Below are 20647 nucleotides of genomic sequence, written 5' to 3'. Positions count from 1 at the left end.
TCATTGTTGTTAACATTATGTCTATGTGAAATAAATTCCCACCTTACAAGCATGTGCTAGGAACGAATTAACTCGTAAAGTCAGGAACTACCTGTATCTATTATATGTGCGCATATACTTATATATATATATACTCAGTGATCACTGAATTTGATCATCCTATCCATAATAGATTATGCAACATATCTCACAGTATAAAAAGCCAAACAGCTTCACATATTAGAGCAATGGTAATCTGCATCTGGTTGTGAAAGTCAAAGTGATACAGTAGCAGTTAAGGGATGTAGTAAACATATCATGGAGTTTTCAAAAAAGGGAATGATTATGGGACTTTCTATCAGTAACGGCACATCTTGTCGGTTGATCACAGCCCACTGTAGTTAAGACGTGCAAAGAATGGTGTCAAATGGGTCAAACCACTATCTGCCAAAAGAACTATAAAGTATTATGCAAAGTGGATGTTTGTGGCAAGTAAAGGGTGCAGTGCATTGTACAAGCTCAAAAACAGATCACTTTATTAGCATTAATAGAAGCATATGATGCAAGAAAGCAAGCTTATGCAGCATCAGCCAGATTAAAAAAAAAAAAAAAAAAACTACGCCCATTTCACCCCTCTGTTCATTGGAAATACCTGTCCAGTGGAGCCTTAAATTTATTTAGGCTATCAACTTTCACAACAAGGGATGGAAGTCTGTTCCACCAATCAACTACCCGCTGGATAAAGGCAAATTTCCGCACATCTATCCTACATTGTCTTTCCTCAATTTGAATTTATGCCCTCTCAGGTGATTATTCTGAGCAAGAGAAAGAATCCCATCGGCATTGAGCATACTCAAACCATTCAAGGCTTTATACACCTCTATCAGATCACCTCGCCAGTGCCTAGTCTCCAGACACTGTAATTTGCAAAACTTGAGCCTTTCTTCGTAAGAGCAACCCATTGTTCCATTCACTAATCCTGTTGCCCTTCTCTGTACTCATTCCACCAGCTCTACATCCTTCTTGAAATGAGGCCTCCAGACCTGTATACAGTATTCAAGGTGTGGCCTGACCATTGCCTTATACAAGGGAATAATCACCCCCTTATCCCTGCTACAAAAATTCCTGTATATTATTGACAAGACACCATGGGTTACTCTTGCAGCCCATCTGCACTGCTCAGAAAACTTTATATCTGCCTGCACAATTACTCCCAGATCATTTTCATTCTCTACCACTGTTAGTGTAGTACCACAGAGTTGATACTTTGCTCTGGGGTTACTGTTTCCCATATGTAGTACTTTAGATTTGTCAATGTTAAACTTCATTTGCCACCTCATAGCGTCATTGACACTAATGACGCTATGCTGCGTCAGTAGTGTCCTTAACAACCCTGCCACCTTTGTATCATCTGCAAACTTGGACATTAAGCTTGATATACCATCATCAATATCATTTATAAATAGAGAAAACAACAATGGACCCAACACTGAACCCTGAGGGACTCCACTAATAACATTAGTCCACGATGAGCAGTGTCCATTGATTACCACTCTCTGTCTTCTCCCCCTCAACCATCCCTTTATCCATAGCAGCAATTTGCCTCCAATGCCACACTGCTCCAATTTGCACAGCAGTCCTCCATGTGCAACAGTATCAAAAGCCTTTCTAAGATCCAAATATATAATATCAAAGTTATTCCCTGCATCCAGTTCTTTTGTGACTGCATCATAGTATCCAATCAAACTGGTCAGACATGTAGATGCAAAATACTTGCTTAGTTTGTTAGCCACCTGAGCAGGATCCTCAACTGTTGAACCATCAATATCCAGTGTACCAATCTGATTCATCCCTTTCCTTCTAGAGTTTACATAGGTAAAGAACTCTTTTCTGTTTTTCTTTACATCCTTTGCCAAGGATTTCTCATAAGCTGCCTTTGCCTGCCTAATCTCCTTTGTGACTTGGTTACAGACCAGCTTATATCTATCATAGGCTTCCATGTCACCCATTAATTTATATGTATCCCATGCATTTTTCTTCTTTGCCATATGTCTCATTAGTTCATCTGACATCCATTTAGGCCTAAACCTTGAATAATATTTCTTAGTTGGTATGTAAAGCCTAGTAGCATTGAAGATAAGTTCTTTGAATGCTTCCCATTTTGAATTTGCTGTTTGACAGTTGACACTGTATGACAGTTGACATTGCAATATGGGAAATGCAAGAACAACATTCCAAATGACAATGTGCCACACACTCAGACGTATAGGGTTCCACAGCAGATGGCTCAAGAGACGTCCTCTCCTCACTGCTTATTATCTTCGACAGTGAATGCTGTGGTGCCAACAACAAGCTGGTTGGACACTGGAGGACTGGAAATGAGTGTGCTGGTTAGATGACTCTAAATACCTGGTGCAACACACCGGAAAATGCCTTCGTGTGTGGCACAAGCAACACGAGTCCATGAACCCATCATGCATGGTGCCCACTATCCAGAGAGGTGGTGGCAACTGCTTAATATGGGGCATGTTTTGCTGGCAAGAACTAGGAACTCTGGTGCATATAGACCAATGTTTCCATGGTGAGATCTACCAGCAGCTCTTAGGAGACCGTGTGCACCCTGTCATGTTGCATTTTTACCGGACAGAAACAGAATCTACCAAGACAATAAAGCACTATGTCATCAGGCTCCTGCACTGTGCATGAGTGGTTTGAGGAGCACAGTGAAGATACACCTGTGGGATATTCTGGAACGGGAAGTGAGGTGTATGGACATGCAACTGTCATCTATTAAAATGCTGTAGAAAGCCTTGCAGGTATGGCTGGAGATCCCTATGAACGTCTTTAGGCATCTAGTGGAGTCAATGCCTAGGTGAACAGCAGCTGTTATCCATGTGAACATTGGCCAAACATGGTATTAGGTAGGCAGTCATAATTCAGTGATCACTGAGTGTATATCAAGGACTAACCATAGACAGGGAATTCATTTCTGACTATAAAATAATCTGTCAAAATGTTCAGTTACAGTGCATATTTTAAGAGAATTATGAAGGAGGAAGATGACGGTTAATTTACTTTCACAGGCTGTGCCTGGAGAGGAAGGGAAAAATGTACAAGTTCTAATCCTTAACAAGTGTCCTTCAACAAAACTTCTTGATCAATCACAGTAGCTCCTCAGCCATATCAGTATAGTCTTCAGAACACACTTCTCTCTAAGTTTAGGCAATGATGCAAATCCTTAAAATCTCTTCACTTTTATTATCAGACTTTTCTTCGTGATTAACAGAAGAAGAAAAAGCTACATTTGCTGCATCATTCAAGAGACAAAGTAGCATGTTTGAAGCAGAGAGAGAGAGAGAGAGAGAGAGAGAACAGTGATTTTACCAAATGTGCTATCCATGAGAACACCTCATCCTGTGCTGTAATACATAAATACATGGTCTACAGCACATTAATTCACATTGTGTTTTATTTTCAAAACAGCATAATTTTGTTTAATTGCGTTTTTCGATATTTTTTTTCAAAGCACCAGATTAGACCTTGATCAAGTGGCTGAAGAACTGATCTATTAAGTGGTAAGTTCTCAACAGTGATTGCACCAGGCCATTCACTTGGCAGTGATGGGTAGTTATCCAGAGACAACAAAATATTTCTATTCTCCACACTCATCTTGCGAGCTAAATCTTAAATTCATTCTTTGTAGACTTTTGATGACATCCAAGCCTTTTGGTCTGATTGATAAATAATCAGTAATGTCTTCAAACCTTTAAAGCATTGGATTTCCGGGCTTATCCAATGATACTACATACTCCTAGTAATTTTATACCTTGCACATAGGGACCCAAAGTTACTAACAGTCCTCAGCATGAAGGTGTGAGTAGAGGATTTGGCTGTATAAGGTTTGACAATTAAATTCAAGAACTGAGTTCTCTGTTGAGTTGTTGAAGATTGTATATCAGTCTTGATTTATGGCACAAAGAGCTAAACATGAAATTTTATTCCAAGTTGGGGAAAAGTGTGACTGATACAGATTGGTAAAGAATGTGCATGGTAATGATGTTTTTTTACAGTGTTCTTGAATTTCTACCTCATTTATATAACAATGTACCATCTTGCTTGCATCTTTCATTAGTCTGCAAGATTTTGGAATGACCATGAGGATTTAGAAGATGACAAGCATGTGGACATCCAGCAACACTTTAAATCCTAGAAATAGTAGTAGTGGCATGTGATGCAAGAAAGCAAGTGTATGAGCTTATGCAGCATCAGCCAAAAAAAAAAAAAAATCACACCATTCCCTCCAAATGTTGAAAAAGTTTGCACACCGATCATATCCAATCACTGAATGACTCATTGAATGATGGAAGAATACCTCCACATTGACAGAAAAATAATTCATGTAATTCTTACAGAACATCTGGACAAATGAAAGATCTGCATTAAGTTAATTTTGCACAGTTTGAGTGACGAACAAAAGAGAGACAAATTAGAAGCATGATTTTAGGAGCCCATTCAAGCTGCTGAAAATAATTCCTTAAGGAGGAATCATCATCAACAACAGTTACAAGTTGTACTCTTTTGAATACAGAAAATATATTCATAATGAAGAAAAGCATAGAATGGCATTATTTGCAAGCAATTTGTCCCATCATATAATACAGTGAATAAGGAGTGCCGTGCAAAGTATTGGAACATTTGGTTAAAAGGATTCACCAAGGACTCAAGTTTTGAGAAAAATGGCCATGGTTCCTGTTGAATGACAAAACTAGGCTGATTCTGCACTAATTATCAAGGAAAATTTTGGAAAAGCAGGGGGGTGGATTGTGGGAGTAAACCATCCCCTTTATTCCACTGATTCATTTTCTTCAGAGACTAACACTTGTTTCCCAAAATCAAATCCAATCTAAAAGGCCATCAATTTTACAAATTAATTAGTAGCATCATTCTAAAAAACGTTTCTTACATACTTCAGATCACCTGTAGAATGATCTGAAGTGCACAGCAGAAGCGAAACCGAAAAATTTGGTTTTCATTTGATGGTTGAAAATATTCACCATCTGATGAAATGGCAACAATTACTGAAATAATGAAAGGTTCTAGAACTCTTATGTAGAAAGGGAGGGGAAGAAAAGTGTTTTGGAAAGTTAGTAGCAAATATATTCAAATTGTTCTTTGTTATTTGGTTTTTAGGAGCATTAGCAACTAAGGCCATATTGCTCTGGGAATATGCGGTGGTCATTCCCTGACCTTTCTGCATCCTCCATATTTGGTGGGCACGGCTCGAACCCCGGTCTAATCAAGAAGCGCGTGCTCCGCAGTGCTGCTCCTGCCCACCTGGCTACAGAGGTGGCAATATTCAAATGGTTTATTGTCCACACAATATATAAAGTTTTGCACTAATTATACACACAGCAGTTACACGAGATGATAGTCTAGCTTAGTATAAGAAAATCAGCCAATGCTAGAATCTGTTCAGTTTTCAAAAAAAAAAAAAAAAAAAAAAAAAAGCTAAGGAATTCTCAGACAGCCAAATTATGACCTATTGACAATGAAACAATTCAAAGTGAAAATAATTTCCCACTAAAAAAAAATAAATAAAAAAAACATTTATTATTACATAAAGCTAAATTGAAGATAATAAAAAGTAATTATCAACATTCTGAAAACTTCCTTTCCTTACTTTTCACTGTGCCCACTCTCAGAGGCTTGTGCTTCAACACTTTCATGCAAGATAAGTCCCCTCTCTGGGTTTAAGTCTGGTAAGAACAGATGCTTTTTAATTTCTTTTTCTCTCTACAGAGAAGAATAAATAAATGCAAAGGCTTAAAAGGGAACATATAACAAATAGAAGAACAAGATATTAAAGGGTTTCAATCAACTGCAGGTTTATTTCCTTTGCATGCACACACAAAAACTGTTTCCAATTAAATATATTTCTTTAGAGCAGTGATTTCCAAACTGGGAATCACTGCTCAGGTTAACAAATTCAGTTATTCAATGTGAAAAAAATTATATCATTACACAATGTCTGGAGACCACTGCTTTAGAAAATAACAGAACACTGTGAGTTAAAAATATCTGATCAAGGCACAATGAGCAAATGTGAGAAAAAGTGGAAGTCACGATTATGAAGGCATGGTGTACACATCTGAAGAGTATGCTGACAGGCAGATAATTTCGAACATTGTGATGGCAATACAAGAGAGGTGATATGGCAGTAGGCACAGTTACCCTAACTTGGATGTAAGTTTCTGGATACCTATTTCTGAAACAGCTGGAAGATGTGTGGTGGTGTTTAATTTTTAATGGATTGCTATTCTCAATACTGATTTTCAGGTTGTAAAACAAACCACAAATTATCTTCTCTCTGCCCCTTCTCCCTATTTTAGCTTGAACATATTTTGCAATGAATCCATATTTTTTCAAGATTGTTGGCTAGTGTGAGAGAGAAACCACCAATCACACTATGCTAACTTATGGCTATCCATACAAAGAAACACAACAATCTAAGAATCAATCAACAGGCATAGTTTGTCGATTGATTTAAAATTAGACAAATAAGGTAAAGTGTTAACCTACTAAGATTTTCTTTTATTATTTCACTGAAAATTTGTTAAGAACATTATAAAAATCTATAGCATGTCAAATTAGACTCAATTGATAATACACTGAGGGAGTGAAGTTTATTTAGTGAGATGATGATGTTACGATCAGCAAGTTCTAAATGGGAAGCATTCAAGGAATTAACCATAGAATCTACTAGGCTTCTCACACCAACTAAGAAATACTGTTAAAGGTTTAGTTCTTTATGGATATCAGATGAACTAATGAGACTCATGGCAGAGAAGAAAAATTCATGGGATGCATAAATTATCAAGCAACACAGAAGTTTATGGTAAACATAAAGCAGTTTGTAATCAAATCACTAAAGAGATTAGGCAAGCGAAGGCAGATTACAAGAAATCGTTGGCAAATGATGCAAAGAAAAACAACAAAAACTTCTTTAATTATATAAATTCTAGATGGAAGGGGATAATTTCGGATTGGTCCACTTGATATTGATGATTGGTCCACTTGATATTGATGGTTCGACTGTTTATGATCCTGCTCAGGCTGCTGACAAATTGAGTATTTGTCATATGACAAATTCTCCTATGACAAATAGGAGAGCATTTCTCCTATGACAAATAGGAGAGCAAAGTGGAGGAGAAATTGTTGAAGTTAAACGTAAAAAAAAAGGCACCTGGGGTGGATGGAATCTATCCAGTTATATTGAAGGAGACAGCAAGGGAAGTTAGCAAACCTTTAGCCATAATTATGGGAGCATCCTTAGATTCAGGGGAGGTTCCCATGGACTGGAGATGTGTAAATGCATCTCCAATTCACAAAAGGGGTTCAAAGAGTGACACAAATAATTATAGACCTGTTAGTTTAAATTCTGTTCGGGAGAAAATAATGGAGTCACTGGTTAAAGAAGTGATGCAGGATCACCTAGACAAGACTGCAGTAATAGTTCAGACACAGCATGGGTTTGTTAAGGGGAAGTCTTGTCTGAAAAATCTGATTGGATACTATGATGTGGTCACAAAGGAACTGGATGCAAAAAATAATTTTGATATCATATACTTGGATTTCAGGAAAGCTTTCAATACTGTTGCGCATGGAAGACTGCTTTACAAATTGTAGCAGTATGGCATTAAAGGCAAGTTACTGCAATGGATAAAGGGATGGTTGAGTGGGAGATGGCAAAGAGCAATAATAAATGGACACTGCTCTATGTGGACTAATGTTATTACTGGAGTCACCCAGGGTTCGGTGCTGGGCCTATTGTTGTTTTGTGTATTTATCAATGATATTGATGAAGGTATATCAGGCACAATATCCAAGTTTTTAGATGATACAAAGGTTGGCATGGTTGTTAATGACAGTATGCTACTGAAACAGGATCTAGAAAAGTTAGGCAGATGGACTGAGAAGTGGCAACTAAAGTTTAACATTGAAAAATGCAAAGTACTGCGTATGAGTAGCAGTAACCCAAGAGAAATGTACCAACTGTGTGGTACTACTCAGGGAGGTGGAGAATGAAAAAGACCTGGCATTAATTGTGCAGTCAGATATGAAGTTATGTCAATGATATATAGGAATTTTGCTAGCAGAGACAAGGAGGTGATTATTCCCATGTGTAAGGCAATGGTCAGGCCACACCTGAAGTACTGTTTACAGGTCTGGAGGCCTCATTATAGGAAGGAAGTAGAGCAGCTGGAACGAATACAGAGAAGGGCAACAAGATTGGTGAGAGGAACAAACGGGTACTCTTACCAAGAGAGGCTTAAGTTCTGTGAGCTGCAGCATCTGGAGATTAGGCACCTGTGAGGTTTGGTTTGGTTTGGTTTGGTTTTGATTTTATTGGCGCATTACCTACTAAGGCTATAATGCGGCAAGACCAGGTCATATATAAAAATTTTTAAACTTTAAGTGACCTAATTAGTTAGGTCGCTATGTCAAAATGTATAACAAATGTATAAAAGAAAAATGTTAATTTTATATACAAGCAAAAATGTTTATTGATTTTAAAAAGCTAAAAACAGCAGACACATTGTCATTGTTGGATAAAATCTGACCGAGTGTACAGGGCTCAGTCAGATGATTAAAAGCGGTAAAACGGATATTACTAAAATCTGGACAATCAATTAAAATGTGTCTCATGGATAAATTTGTGCCACAGGACTCACACATAGGAGGGTCATCAGCCCTCAGCAAACACCTGTGAGGTGATCTGATTGAAGTGTATAAGGCCCTGAATGGTTTGAGCAGGCTCAATACTGATGGGATACTTCCACCTGCTCAGAATAATTGCCTGAGAGGACATAAATTCAAATTGAGGAAAGACAGTTGTAGGATAGATGTGCGGAAGTTTGCCTTTAGCTAGAGTGAGGTTGATTGCTGAAACAAACTTCTATCTGCTGTTGTGGAAGTTGATAGCTTAAATTAGACAATCATTTGGAGTGATTGGATGGGTTAAATGGGAAGTTTTTTTGTTTGATGATGCTATATAAGCTTGCTTTCTTGCATCATATGCCTCAATTAGCATTAATTGAGGCATATGATGCAAGGTTACATCACATTTCCTGCTGCCTAAAATTGAAAAATTACATTACATACAAGTACACAAGGCAAACGTGTTACCTTTTTCAGATTTTCAATCCATAGATCTTGCATATGTGTTCTGAACTTTGCTTCATATTACTTTTTCATTTTACTGAAAGATGTTAATTAGGTTCAGCTACACAAGTATTAAATTATTGCATAACAGAGAACAAACACTACACATTTCTATTTGTCAAAGACTACCACAACACACTCTACAGCCAATTTGTTAATGAAAATAAACAAATTTGCAATTTTTTTAAAAAAAATCTTAAGGTTTTTTTTTGTGGAAAAAAAAAAAAAAAAAAAAGAGAAAGAAACTCCTTGTCACAAACTACATTACATCAGTGACACAGAAGGATCAAACTGAATCAAAAATTTACTCCATTGTACAGTGGTGCTCAAAAAAATTGCATCATCCCATTTTTTAGGTTGTTTGTGAAACTAAACAGGGTTTAGGGCTGAAAGCCTAAGACTATGGGAAATTTACTAGATGAACAAGTTAGCACAAAGCATCATACAAAACTATTAAAAATTTACTTTTATGCCTTATGTTTATATAATGAAATAAGTACTTTTCTCTAAAATAACAACACATTATTTATGGTTCATATAATAACAAAAATTCTGTGAAAGCGGTGATTTTTTTTAATTACTTTGCTCATACTAGGAGGTATGGCAGCTATATAACTGAAAAACACAACAAAATGCACATTAATATTTTGTTAGCCCACCCCTTGCTTTGATGACTGCTGCACATTGCCATGGCATCGACTGTATAAGGTTCTAAATGTATTCTGGGGAAATCTCATGGTCCTAAACACTTATTGATATCTCTTGCAGCTCTCTAAGTATTTTTAGTTTCTTTTGCATTACTGGATTGAGGTCTGGACTGTTCCCTGGCCATGTTATTGTGCAAATTGATTTATCCTTCAATCATTTTTGTACTTGGACAGTAAAGACACAGTGAAATAAATTACATTAATTTAAGCAAGAGTGCAGAGTTTCATAAATTTAAAAAAACTTTTGCTCATTTTATGAAGTAGTACTTACGGTTCTGGCTCTATGACATGGAGCAGAGTCATCCTGAAAAATGCAATTGGCAACATCCCATAACGATATCTAATTGTGGGAAGTAATTTTGTCTCAAGAATGTCCTTGAACACCTCGGCATTCACTACACCCTTCACAAATTCATGACGATCAACTCCTCTATGTGAAACACAGCCTCATATGTTGAGATACAGAAAGTTTCACTGTGGAGACAATACAGCCAGGATAAAATTCTCCTGCTCCTGTTGATCTAACAGTATGCTGGCTGTCCAAATCAAGCCAGTTGAATTTTGATTCATCAGAGAAAATAACACATTTCCACTGATCCTCAGACCAACTGGCATGCTCTGTGCCCACTTTAGATGCCGGACTTTCATTTTTTGCATCAAAAGTGGCTTTCTTCTTGGATGATGTGCTACTAATCCTCAGGAGAAAAGGCATCTACGTACTGTAGCAGTACTTACCTTTAACCCTGTATCCTTCCCCCATATGTTTTGAGATCTGTTGATGAGGATCTTCTGTTTCGGACACACGAATGAACCAGAAATGTGTCCTGCGCTGCAGAAGATATTCATGGCCATCCATTTCATTTCTTTCTGTTTAGACTGCCAGTTTCTGAAAATTTTCAGAATCAGTGGCATAACAAATGTGCCACTGTGCACTAATTATAGTGAATCCTTTTTGGCTATTTCACATGTAAAATGTCCCTCTGAACTCAATGCAGCAGGAACACTTTTCCAACATTGTGTCTTTTGGGTAACTTAGCCATTACAACAACAGAGAATACCAGGCTTTGTGACATATACACTGTATTTATACTGCAACTAGGGCAATGCAGTGATGTATAGCACATGATATCATCTAAGATGAGCTTGCTAGAGATGGATGATGCAATAAGATAATTACAAAACATATATGATATATTGCAAAATTTCACAAATAATGCAATTTTTTTGAGCACCACTGTAAATCTGGACAGTTTGCAACTACGCAGATAGCCAATCCTAATTACTGAAGCACTTCAACCACAGTCTTTGTCATGTATTCAGAAGACTTTCCATATATTAGTAGGACAGAAGTCAAAATTATCTACAAGTATATGGTAGGTTTAAAATGACTAACAGCTGATTACTAAGTTTTTGTTTTAGAAATAGAATGCAGATAGAGTGCTAAGAGTACTGCAGATAAAGTTGCAATGGCTGAAATGATAAATCTATTTTTTATATATATACTTATATTTTTTCATATTTTTTTAACTTTCATAAACTTCAAATTACAATACTCTCTCACCAGTTCAATAAATATTTACATTCCTAATCTAGTTGCTTTTGAAAGATTATGAAACCCAGTATTCTCTCAAGATGCTGCTACTCTACAAGAACACACACACACACACACACACACACACACACACACACACACACACACACACACACACACACACACACACACACACACACACACACACACACAATTTAAAACTGTATGCTGTGAAGCATGCCAAATTCAAAATAAATTTGGAAAAAACTATATATATATTTTAAAGTATTTATATATACAGGAACTCCCCGACTTATGTAAGGGTTACGTAAGTCAGAATTGCCCTCATGCTTGTTTGTTTGTTATTTGGTTTTTAGGCGCATTAGCAACTAAGGCCATATTGCTCCGGGATATGTGGTGGTCATTCCCTGACCTTTCCGCATTTGGTGGTGACGGGCTTGAACCCCGGTCTAATCAAGAAGCGTGCTACGCATTGCTGCACCTTCCCACCTGGCTATGGAGGCGCCTCTCATGCTTGTGCAGCACTCGCAACTGTGCTAGCTGAATTGATTGAATCAAAAAAGAAATGTTCTACAAACATGTAAATAGAATTATTTATTGTATTTATTCAATTTTTTTATCCCATGAGCAGGAAAAATTACAAAAGCATGCAATTTAAAAATAATTCAAAATTATAAAATTACAAAAAAAGAGAGAGGAGACAGGCATAACATCAGTAGGTTTTACCTCTCGAGCATCACTGCCACAATTGAAGTCTTCAGCTAATAAGTACGCCGCTGTGGTGATTTAGAAGGGGACGGCCGCTCAACCTTACAAAAGAACATATTAATGAATGGCTGGACGGTGGCTTTTTTCTTTTCATCGTAGATTTCTTTGTAGCAAGCAAGCATATCATGCACGCCTCTGTTAACTTTTAAAAATCGTTTGCTATCAGGATCCATCTTCACAAATTTCTCCCATTGCCGATGCAATTTCATGAAATGCCATTGCCATCTCTCTGGTGATGAAGCGTCTTGGCTTCTCATTTGGTTCAATCTTGAACTTTGTCAGCATTTTATTCTTTCACTATCGCTGCCTGCAAGTCAGTAATTTCTTTATTAGATAATTTGAGTGAAGTGGGATTTACTTAAAGAGGTAACTATCATCAGGGGTAAAGGGAAGGGTTATTGCTTTCTTAAAGGCGACTACGATGGTCTGAGACAGTATTTAAATTCTATACATTGGGACAAATGATGATGTTACCAACAGCAAATTCAAAATGGGAAGCATTCAAAGAACTTATCTTGGAAGCTACTAGGCTTTACATACCAACTAAGAAATATTGTTCAAGGTTTAGGCCTAAATGGATGTCAGATGAACTAATGAGACATATGACAGAAAAGAAAAATGCTTGGAATACATATAAATTAACACGTGACACAGAAGCCTATGATAGATATAAATTGATCTGTAACCAAGTCACAAAGGAGGTTAGGCAGGCGAAGGCAGATTACAAGAAACCTTTGGCAAAGGATGCAAAGAGTTCTTTTCTTATGTAAACTCTAGAAGGAAGGGGATGAATCAGATTGGTCCACTTGATATCGATGGGTCAACTGTTGATGATCCTGCTTAGGTAGCTAACAAACTAAATGAATATGGCAGTATCTGGCAGTAAGCTAGAGAATCTTGTAATAACTGAGAGTAAAGTGGAGGAGAAATTGTTGAAGATAAACACAAGAAAGGCACCTGAGGTGGATGGGATCTATCCAGTTATATTAAAGAAGGCAGCAAAGGAAGCAAGCAAACCCTTGGCCATAATTATGAGAGCTTCCTTGGACTCAGGGGGGTACCCATAGACTGGAGATGATGTGCAAATGTGATCCCAATTCACAAAGGAGGATCAAAGGCTGATACAAGTAATTATAGACCTGTGAGTTTAACTTCTGTTCCAGGAAAATTAATAGAGGCACTGATTAAAGAAGCACTGCAGGATCAGCTAGACAAGACTTCAGTTATAGCTCGGACACAGCATGGTTTTGTTAAGGGGAAGTCTTGCCTGACGAATTTGAATTGATACTATGATGCAGTCACAAAAGAACTGGATGCAAGGAATAACTTTGATATTATTTACTTGGATCTTAGAAAGGCTTTTGATACTGTTGCACAGGGAAGACTGCTGCACAAATTGGAGCAGTGTGGCATTGGAGGCAAATTGCTGCTATGGATAAAGGGGTGGTTGAGGGGGAGAAGACAGAGAGTGGTAATCAATGGACACTGCTCATCGTGGACTAATGTTATTAGTGGAGTCCCTCAGGGTTCGGTGTTGGGTCCATTATTGTTTTCTGTATTTATAAATAATTCTGATGATGGTATATCAAGCTTAATGTCCAAGTTTGCAGACGATACAAAAGTTGGCAGTGTTGTTAAGGACACTACTGACACTATGTTACTGCAACAGGATCTGAAAAGGTTGAGCAGATGGGCTGAGAGGTGGCAAATGAAGTTTAACATTGACAAATGTAAAGTACTACATATGGGAAACAGCAACCCCAGAGCAACATATCAACTCTGCGGTACTACACTGACAGTGGTAGAGAATGAAAAGGACCTGGGGGTAATTGTGCAGGCAGATACGAAGTTCTCTGAGCAGTGCAGACGGGCTGCAAGAGTAGCTCATGGTGTCTTATCAATGATATACAGGAATTTTTCTAGCAGGGATAAGGAGGTGATTATTCCCTTGTATAAGGCAATGGTCAGGCCACACTTTGAGTACTGTATACAGGTCTGGAGGCCTCATTTCAAGAAGGGTATAGAGCTGCTGGAACGAGTACAGAGAAGGGCAACAAGGTTAGTGAATGGAACAAAGGGTTGCTCTTACGAAGAAAGAGCTTAAGTTTTGCAAATTACAGTGTCTGGAGACTAGGCACTCGCGAGGTGATCTGATAGAGGTGTATAAAGCCTTGAATGGTTTGAGCATGCTCAATGCTGATGGGATTCTGCCTCTTGCTCAGAATAATCACCTGATGGCATAAATTCAAATTGAGGAAAGACAGATGTAGGATAGATGTCCAGAAATTCATCTTTAGCCAGTGGGTAGTTGGTTGGTGGAACAGACTTCCATCCCTTGTTGTGGAAGTTGATAGCCTAAATAAATTTAAGGCTCAGCTGGACAGGTATTTCGAACGAACGGAGGGATGATGTGGAAGTTTTTTTTTTTTTTTTTTTCTGGATGATGCTGCATAAACTTGCTTTCTTGCATCATATGCCTCTACTAATGCTAACTCCTTCTCTGCTTCCTCTATTAACTTCTCCATGTCTTTGGCCTCAACTTCCAACTGAATTAGCTCTGCAACCTTTAGAATCTTATCTGTAATCTCTTCATATGATTTGTCTTTTTCAAATCCTTCAAAATCTTTTACGTGCCATGGGCATATTTTCTTCCATGTGCCATGTAAACAACTTTTAGTAATTTCCACACAGGCCTTATTAATGTTTAAGATGGCGTGGTAAATTTTGGTAAGATTTCCAAGTCTCTTAATGTAAATTTTTTCTCATCGTGTACTGCAGACAATGCCTGATCTAATGTGCATAAATAGCATGCTTTTAAATTTGAAATAATACCCTGATCCATAGGCTGAATGAGTGAAGTCGTGTTTGGCGGTAGCAATAAGACTCACATTTGAATTGAAATCATCTAGATGTGTAGGATGTCCAGGAGCATTATCTAATAGAAGCAAAATCTTGAAAGGAACATCATTGTCTTTACAACATTTTTCAACCTCAGGAATGAAGCAGCATTTAAACCAATCCTCAAAGAGAGATATTGTAATCCATGCTCTATGGTTCGATCGGAAATGAACGAGTAGGATGACTTTATTGATGCCCTTAATTGCACGAGGATTTCCAGAATGGTACACAAGCAGTGATTTTAATCTGTAATCTCCCACTGCATTAGCCCCAAGCAAAAGCATGGTCCTATCTTTTGACGCCTTGAAACCTGGCATTGTAGTTTCCTCTTTGGCAATGTATGTTCGATGCAGCATTTTTTTCCAATACAGAGCAGTCTAGTCAACATTAAAAATTTGCTGTATTGACTATTCAACGCAGCAAATTTTTAACGTTGCCGCCTTCATCAATAATTTTTTCCAACACATTACAAAATTTCTCTGCAGTTGCAGAATCGGCACTGACGACTTCACCACATACTTTAACGTTGTAGAAACCAGCACGATGCTTGAACCTATTAAACCACCTGTTGCTTGCCACAAACTTGGGTTGGGATTCGTCGTACTCATCCTTAATATCTCTATAAATACTTGTTGCTTTTGCTTGAATGGTCATTAGACTCAGGGGCACTCACTTCTGAATCTGATTTTCCATCCATATTATTAACATCTGTTCCATCTTCGATATAGCACCTGAACGCTGTTTTTTGATCACTGTTGATCTTAAGCGCGTTGATCCTTTGACATGTTCTTTTATACGCACGTGCCCATTAAAATAGTATTCACTGTTGAAGCAGAGAGACCTAATTCCCTTACAATAGATGACAAACTTTGTCCTGCATCGTACTTCTTAATCATTTTCATCTTCATTTCTAAATCAATTTTGTTTTGTTTCCTGGCACTACCACCACTTGCACTTTCCGTTGGTCACTTTCCCTTCGTCATTGTAATACGTAAATAGAAATGAAGAGAAGTTTCTGAACATGTGTTTTTTATATGATTGAAGATTTCAGTGAAGGGGAACACATTTCACCATAACAGTGTAAAAACCCACACAATTTCAGTTATTAGTATTATCGCAAATGCAATAAGATTGAGTTTACTACCCGTTTATAATTAGATGGACTAACAGAAAAGCCCAATAAACCAGAAAGTGCAAATATTGTTTTTATTGTTTTTCGGTCACGACCTCCAGAAATGTGCCTTAGAAATATATCACAAAGGCGTTCAAAATTGATTCTTATAATCGGAATCATATGATAACGACGAAAGGGTAATGTAATTTACATTATAAATATGACCTTTTAGAGAGATAAATAGCTTAGTAATATAGTGAAATTTTCAACTTCCCAGGACTTGGAACAAATTACAAAAAAAAAAAAAAAAAAAAAAAAACACCAATGTGTTATTGGGTTCACATTATGATATTTTCACGATACCTCCATTTATTCCTACGAGGTGCAAAATATGTTTTCACGATTTTTTAAGTTTGCTGACCGGCCGACAAAAACTTATGTAAAGTCGAATTTCCGTAAGTCGGGGAGTTCCTGTACAATAATCAGATATATGTGCATTTGCACATTTAAATTTCAAGAGCGTAATATATTTTGAACTGAAAAATGGAAAAGTTTAACAGATTTAAATAGTTTTAATAATTAAATAGATATAAAATAATAAAAAAGTTTTTTAAAAAATTTATTCAAATTTGCTATTTTCAAATAAAAGGTGCAGAAAAAACATCTTTTAAATATTTAATTTTTTTTATTAAAAATATATATACAATAATAACTGTAATATATATATATTTGGTAGTTGTTGGCACATTGGCTTCTGTGGCCATAATGCACCTCCCAAGGTTTTTGCAGTACTCTGATAAAAGCCCAAGGCGGGATTCGAACCCACGACCTTTGGGTTTCCAGGCAGGCACTTTACCAACCCGGCTAGCCCAGTCGGCACTGTAATATATAAGAAAGGATGAAATATTGGTATTGTTGAGGAAAAATAAAAATAATAATAATAAAAAAACCATTTTTCCTAGAAATTTAAAAGAAAATTGGATTACCTTTCAGTTGACCACCTACTTTGTTTGCTAAAACTGGGATGTCACCACTGCAGGGTTAAGGAAAGTTATGAGAAATGAATATGCATTGTCATGCTGATTTTCATTTATTACCATCTCCGAAGCCCTCACATCATACAAGGAAGTCAAGCTTAGATGCCACCACAAAAACTGAGGACATTTCTTACCTGTCCCCCCTGCCTACAATATCCCTAAACAAAGATATCTCATTTGTTACCCTGGAACAAATGTTGAGAAAACAATTTAGAAAGAATGATGATATTGAACAGTATCTTTTCCAAATAGAAGATCAACAATGCAAATTCTACCACATGCTTCTTGACCTAAAGGCAATGGTTGAGAGCCCTCCAATACTTCGCCCTTCTTACATTCATCAGGTTGCTGCAGATCCAGTGCTCAGTCCAGATGCTGAAGAATTTATTCCAGAAAAACAGCAGTGCCATCTATCAAATCTAGTTTTATCTCTAATTCTCTCCGAGGGCAGAATCATGTATCCTCGCAACGTATTGTTGACACAAGCATGCAACTGATACCCACCACAATTAGCAATCAACAGAAACCTGGCAGTACGTACGTGCACTGTCAAAATTATCCATCTGATCCTAATCCTGAAGTGCCTACCCATAATAGCTTGCCTTCAAGCTCCTCAAGTTTCAAGATTCCCTGCAGAAGAAACAAATATAGTAGCATAGGAACAAAAAATATGCAGCCTTGTATTAAAATTAGAAATCGTCCGATGTTTAGAAGTAATAATATTTTTGTTAGCAGACTAGATCCCAATACTACCTCCCAGCAGATGGATCAGCTACTATTGGAGCTGGAAATTCTGGGTAGTGCTTTCAAGATAAAAACCAAACATCCGACTTATGCACCTTCAGAATTGAGCTAAACGATTGTGACCTTCAAAAGTATCTAAATCCTGATATCTGGCTGAATGGTCTACTCGTCATGCATTTTATGGAACTGTTCTAGGTTCTGTCAACAACTCTAGTGAGAAGTTAACGCCTAACTGCCAATCTGTTGAACTGTCTGCATAGCTAGAGAATACCAGTCCAGGTTCGCATCATTGTCCACTTATCCTTCCTCCTAATACTTGCGAACATCCTTCTAATACCTATGTTAATCTTAGCATTTTTCTTCAGAATGTAAGAAGTGTAAAAAATAAACTGTCTACGCTTATAGCACTTTTGGTTGAAGAAACTGATGACATAATTTGTTTAGTTGAAACATGGATGCAGGAACCTCTTCAGGATGTTTTTCTACTGCCGAAAAATCTCAACTACAATCCATACATGACATCTAGAATTAATCGAAGAGGTGGAGGGTCAGCAATTATTTTAAAATCCAACATTATAGTTATTAACACCTACATCTCCTGTTCCTACAACTTTGAAGTAATTTCTCTTCTGATCCAAGTTAAAGATTCACTACTTCAAATATATAATATTTATATTCCGCCTGGACCTACTGATGATATTATTAATGAAGTAATAACCTGGATCACCACTGTTCATAAGTCTCAATCTAACATAATTATAATGGGCGACTTTAATCTCCCCCTGCCCAAATATAATTTACAAATGAAGTTGCTGACCAACTCCTTATTAGTTCTAGGAGCTAAAAATATCAACATCCCTGTTACAAGAGGTAATCAAGCACTTGATCTTGTTTACTCTAATCTTCAACTTCAAGAAAAACGTAGCAGCAACATTACATTTAGATCTGACCACAAAAGTATAGAACTGCAAGCAGCAATTTGCTGTGGGAATCCTCCCCCCCCTCTAGAAATCACTAAAAGAATATAATCAATTAAATTCCTTCAGAAAGAAAAGTTTTTGTAGCTCTTAAAATACTATCCATGGGATTCTCTTAAAAATATACCTATTCAGGACACCATGTTTCTACTAATAAAATGGTTAAATCAATTAAAAACAGAGTCGGCATCCAAACTTGTAAGACTTTCTTTTCAATCCAAACCATGGTTCAAATCTCATCTAAAACCATACTTTAAAAGGAAACAAAAATGCCAAAGACAGTGGAAGAAGTACGGCACTTCATCAACATACATAAAGTATAAAAGGAGCAGAGCATTGTTTCAGCTCAAAAAAATTCAGGCGTACAAAAATTATTTAACGATTATAAAAGAGCACTTTCTTCAAAAACAAGAGCTACCTTGCAGCATGACCAGACTTTGAAATGGATAAAATTCAATATGGAAACATGCAATTTTGACATCTGCACTGAAGATATGCAAAACAGATTTAAAGAATTCAATTCTTATAAACAAACAAATAGCGTGCAACATGAAATGCTTCCTAGTCAAGCCCTGCCAATCAACGAACTTATAAACAAGAATACAGTTCAGAAAATTATTAACTAATTACGAATTGATAGCAGTGACGGCATCCCTAGTTTTATTATTAAAATGTCCAGTGCATTCATCATTGATTCTTTTATATTATTTCCAGGTGCATCTCCAAGCCATTCCTTCCAAGACTACGGAAGACTTTTAGAATTACCCCGATTCCAAAACAGGCTAGTAGTAATAACCATATAAGCTATCGTCCAATTGCTGTATCGTCAATAATCGCTAAAATTATTGATAAGATCATGCTGTCATATCTTCAGGATGTGATCTTCGCTAATGCACCTGTCAACATCCATTTTGGTCATACAGGGCGCTCCACAACAACAAGCCTAGCTGACACCATTGTGCGCATCCTAACTGCATTTCAGGTTAAAGCACAATGCGATGTCTTTTACTTAGACATCAAAGGTGCTTTCGACAATATTGATCACAAGAAAGCCATTGAAATACTGAAAAATCATTTCCTCACTGACACAATGGTTATATCCTATCTACAGCACAGCCGAAATCATAGAAATCTCATCTTCCCCACTAATACTGATAATATTCTTGTCACAACCACAACAGGCATTCCTCAAGGAGGTGTTCTCTCCATTATTATATTTTCAGCATCTCTACAACCACTTCTACAAGAAAATCCAAATCTGCTGGCTTATGCCAATGATTTAAAGTTGTTTATTATTACCAAATCCTGTGATGACATTTGCAAGGTTAGCCATGATGCGAATTTACAGATGTGCAGAATCATCAAGTATCCGAAGAATCTCAATCTGACTATAAATGCAAACAAATCTGCTCAAATAATTTATTTCTTACAGAAACAACTAAACCACATAGAAATTAAAATTGCAGATGTTTCAATTCCAAACATATATGCTCACAAAGACCTAGGAGTTGTTTTTGACAAAAATCTTTCATTTAATTCTCACTATGTATATGTTGCTAAAAAAATTAAAAAATCAAAATGCTTGATCAAGCAAGAAACAGCGCGATTCAAGAGAGAAAAACAGTCATAAACCATGTGCAGAGATGCAT

General features: G+C 37.0%; 1 long non-coding RNA gene across 2 annotated transcripts in view; it reads right to left on the bottom strand.

Annotated features, from left to right (window-relative positions):
• The window catches only part of LOC150090826 (uncharacterized), a 53739-nt gene that overhangs the window by 4343 nt on the left and 28749 nt on the right, over positions 1 to 20647 (bottom strand). Inside the window, exons 2-3 of one of the 2 annotated variants that reach the window (XR_016547316.1) lie at positions 9166 to 9238; positions 5660 to 5772 (exon numbers count right to left, since the gene is read on the bottom strand). This is a non-coding gene — a long non-coding RNA (uncharacterized LOC150090826). The remainder of the gene's footprint in view (positions 1 to 5659; positions 5773 to 9165; positions 9239 to 20647) is intronic. The other variant, XR_016547317.1, reaches the window with a different exon arrangement.

This window comes from Mastigoproctus giganteus, chromosome 1 (assembly GCF_048544385.1).
Source record: "Mastigoproctus giganteus isolate SK-2022 chromosome 1, ASM4854438v1, whole genome shotgun sequence".
Lineage (NCBI taxonomy): Eukaryota > Metazoa > Arthropoda > Arachnida > Uropygi > Thelyphonidae > Mastigoproctus > Mastigoproctus giganteus.
Note: the sequence above shows the minus strand (reverse complement) of the source record. Positions and strands in the feature narration are given on the sequence as shown.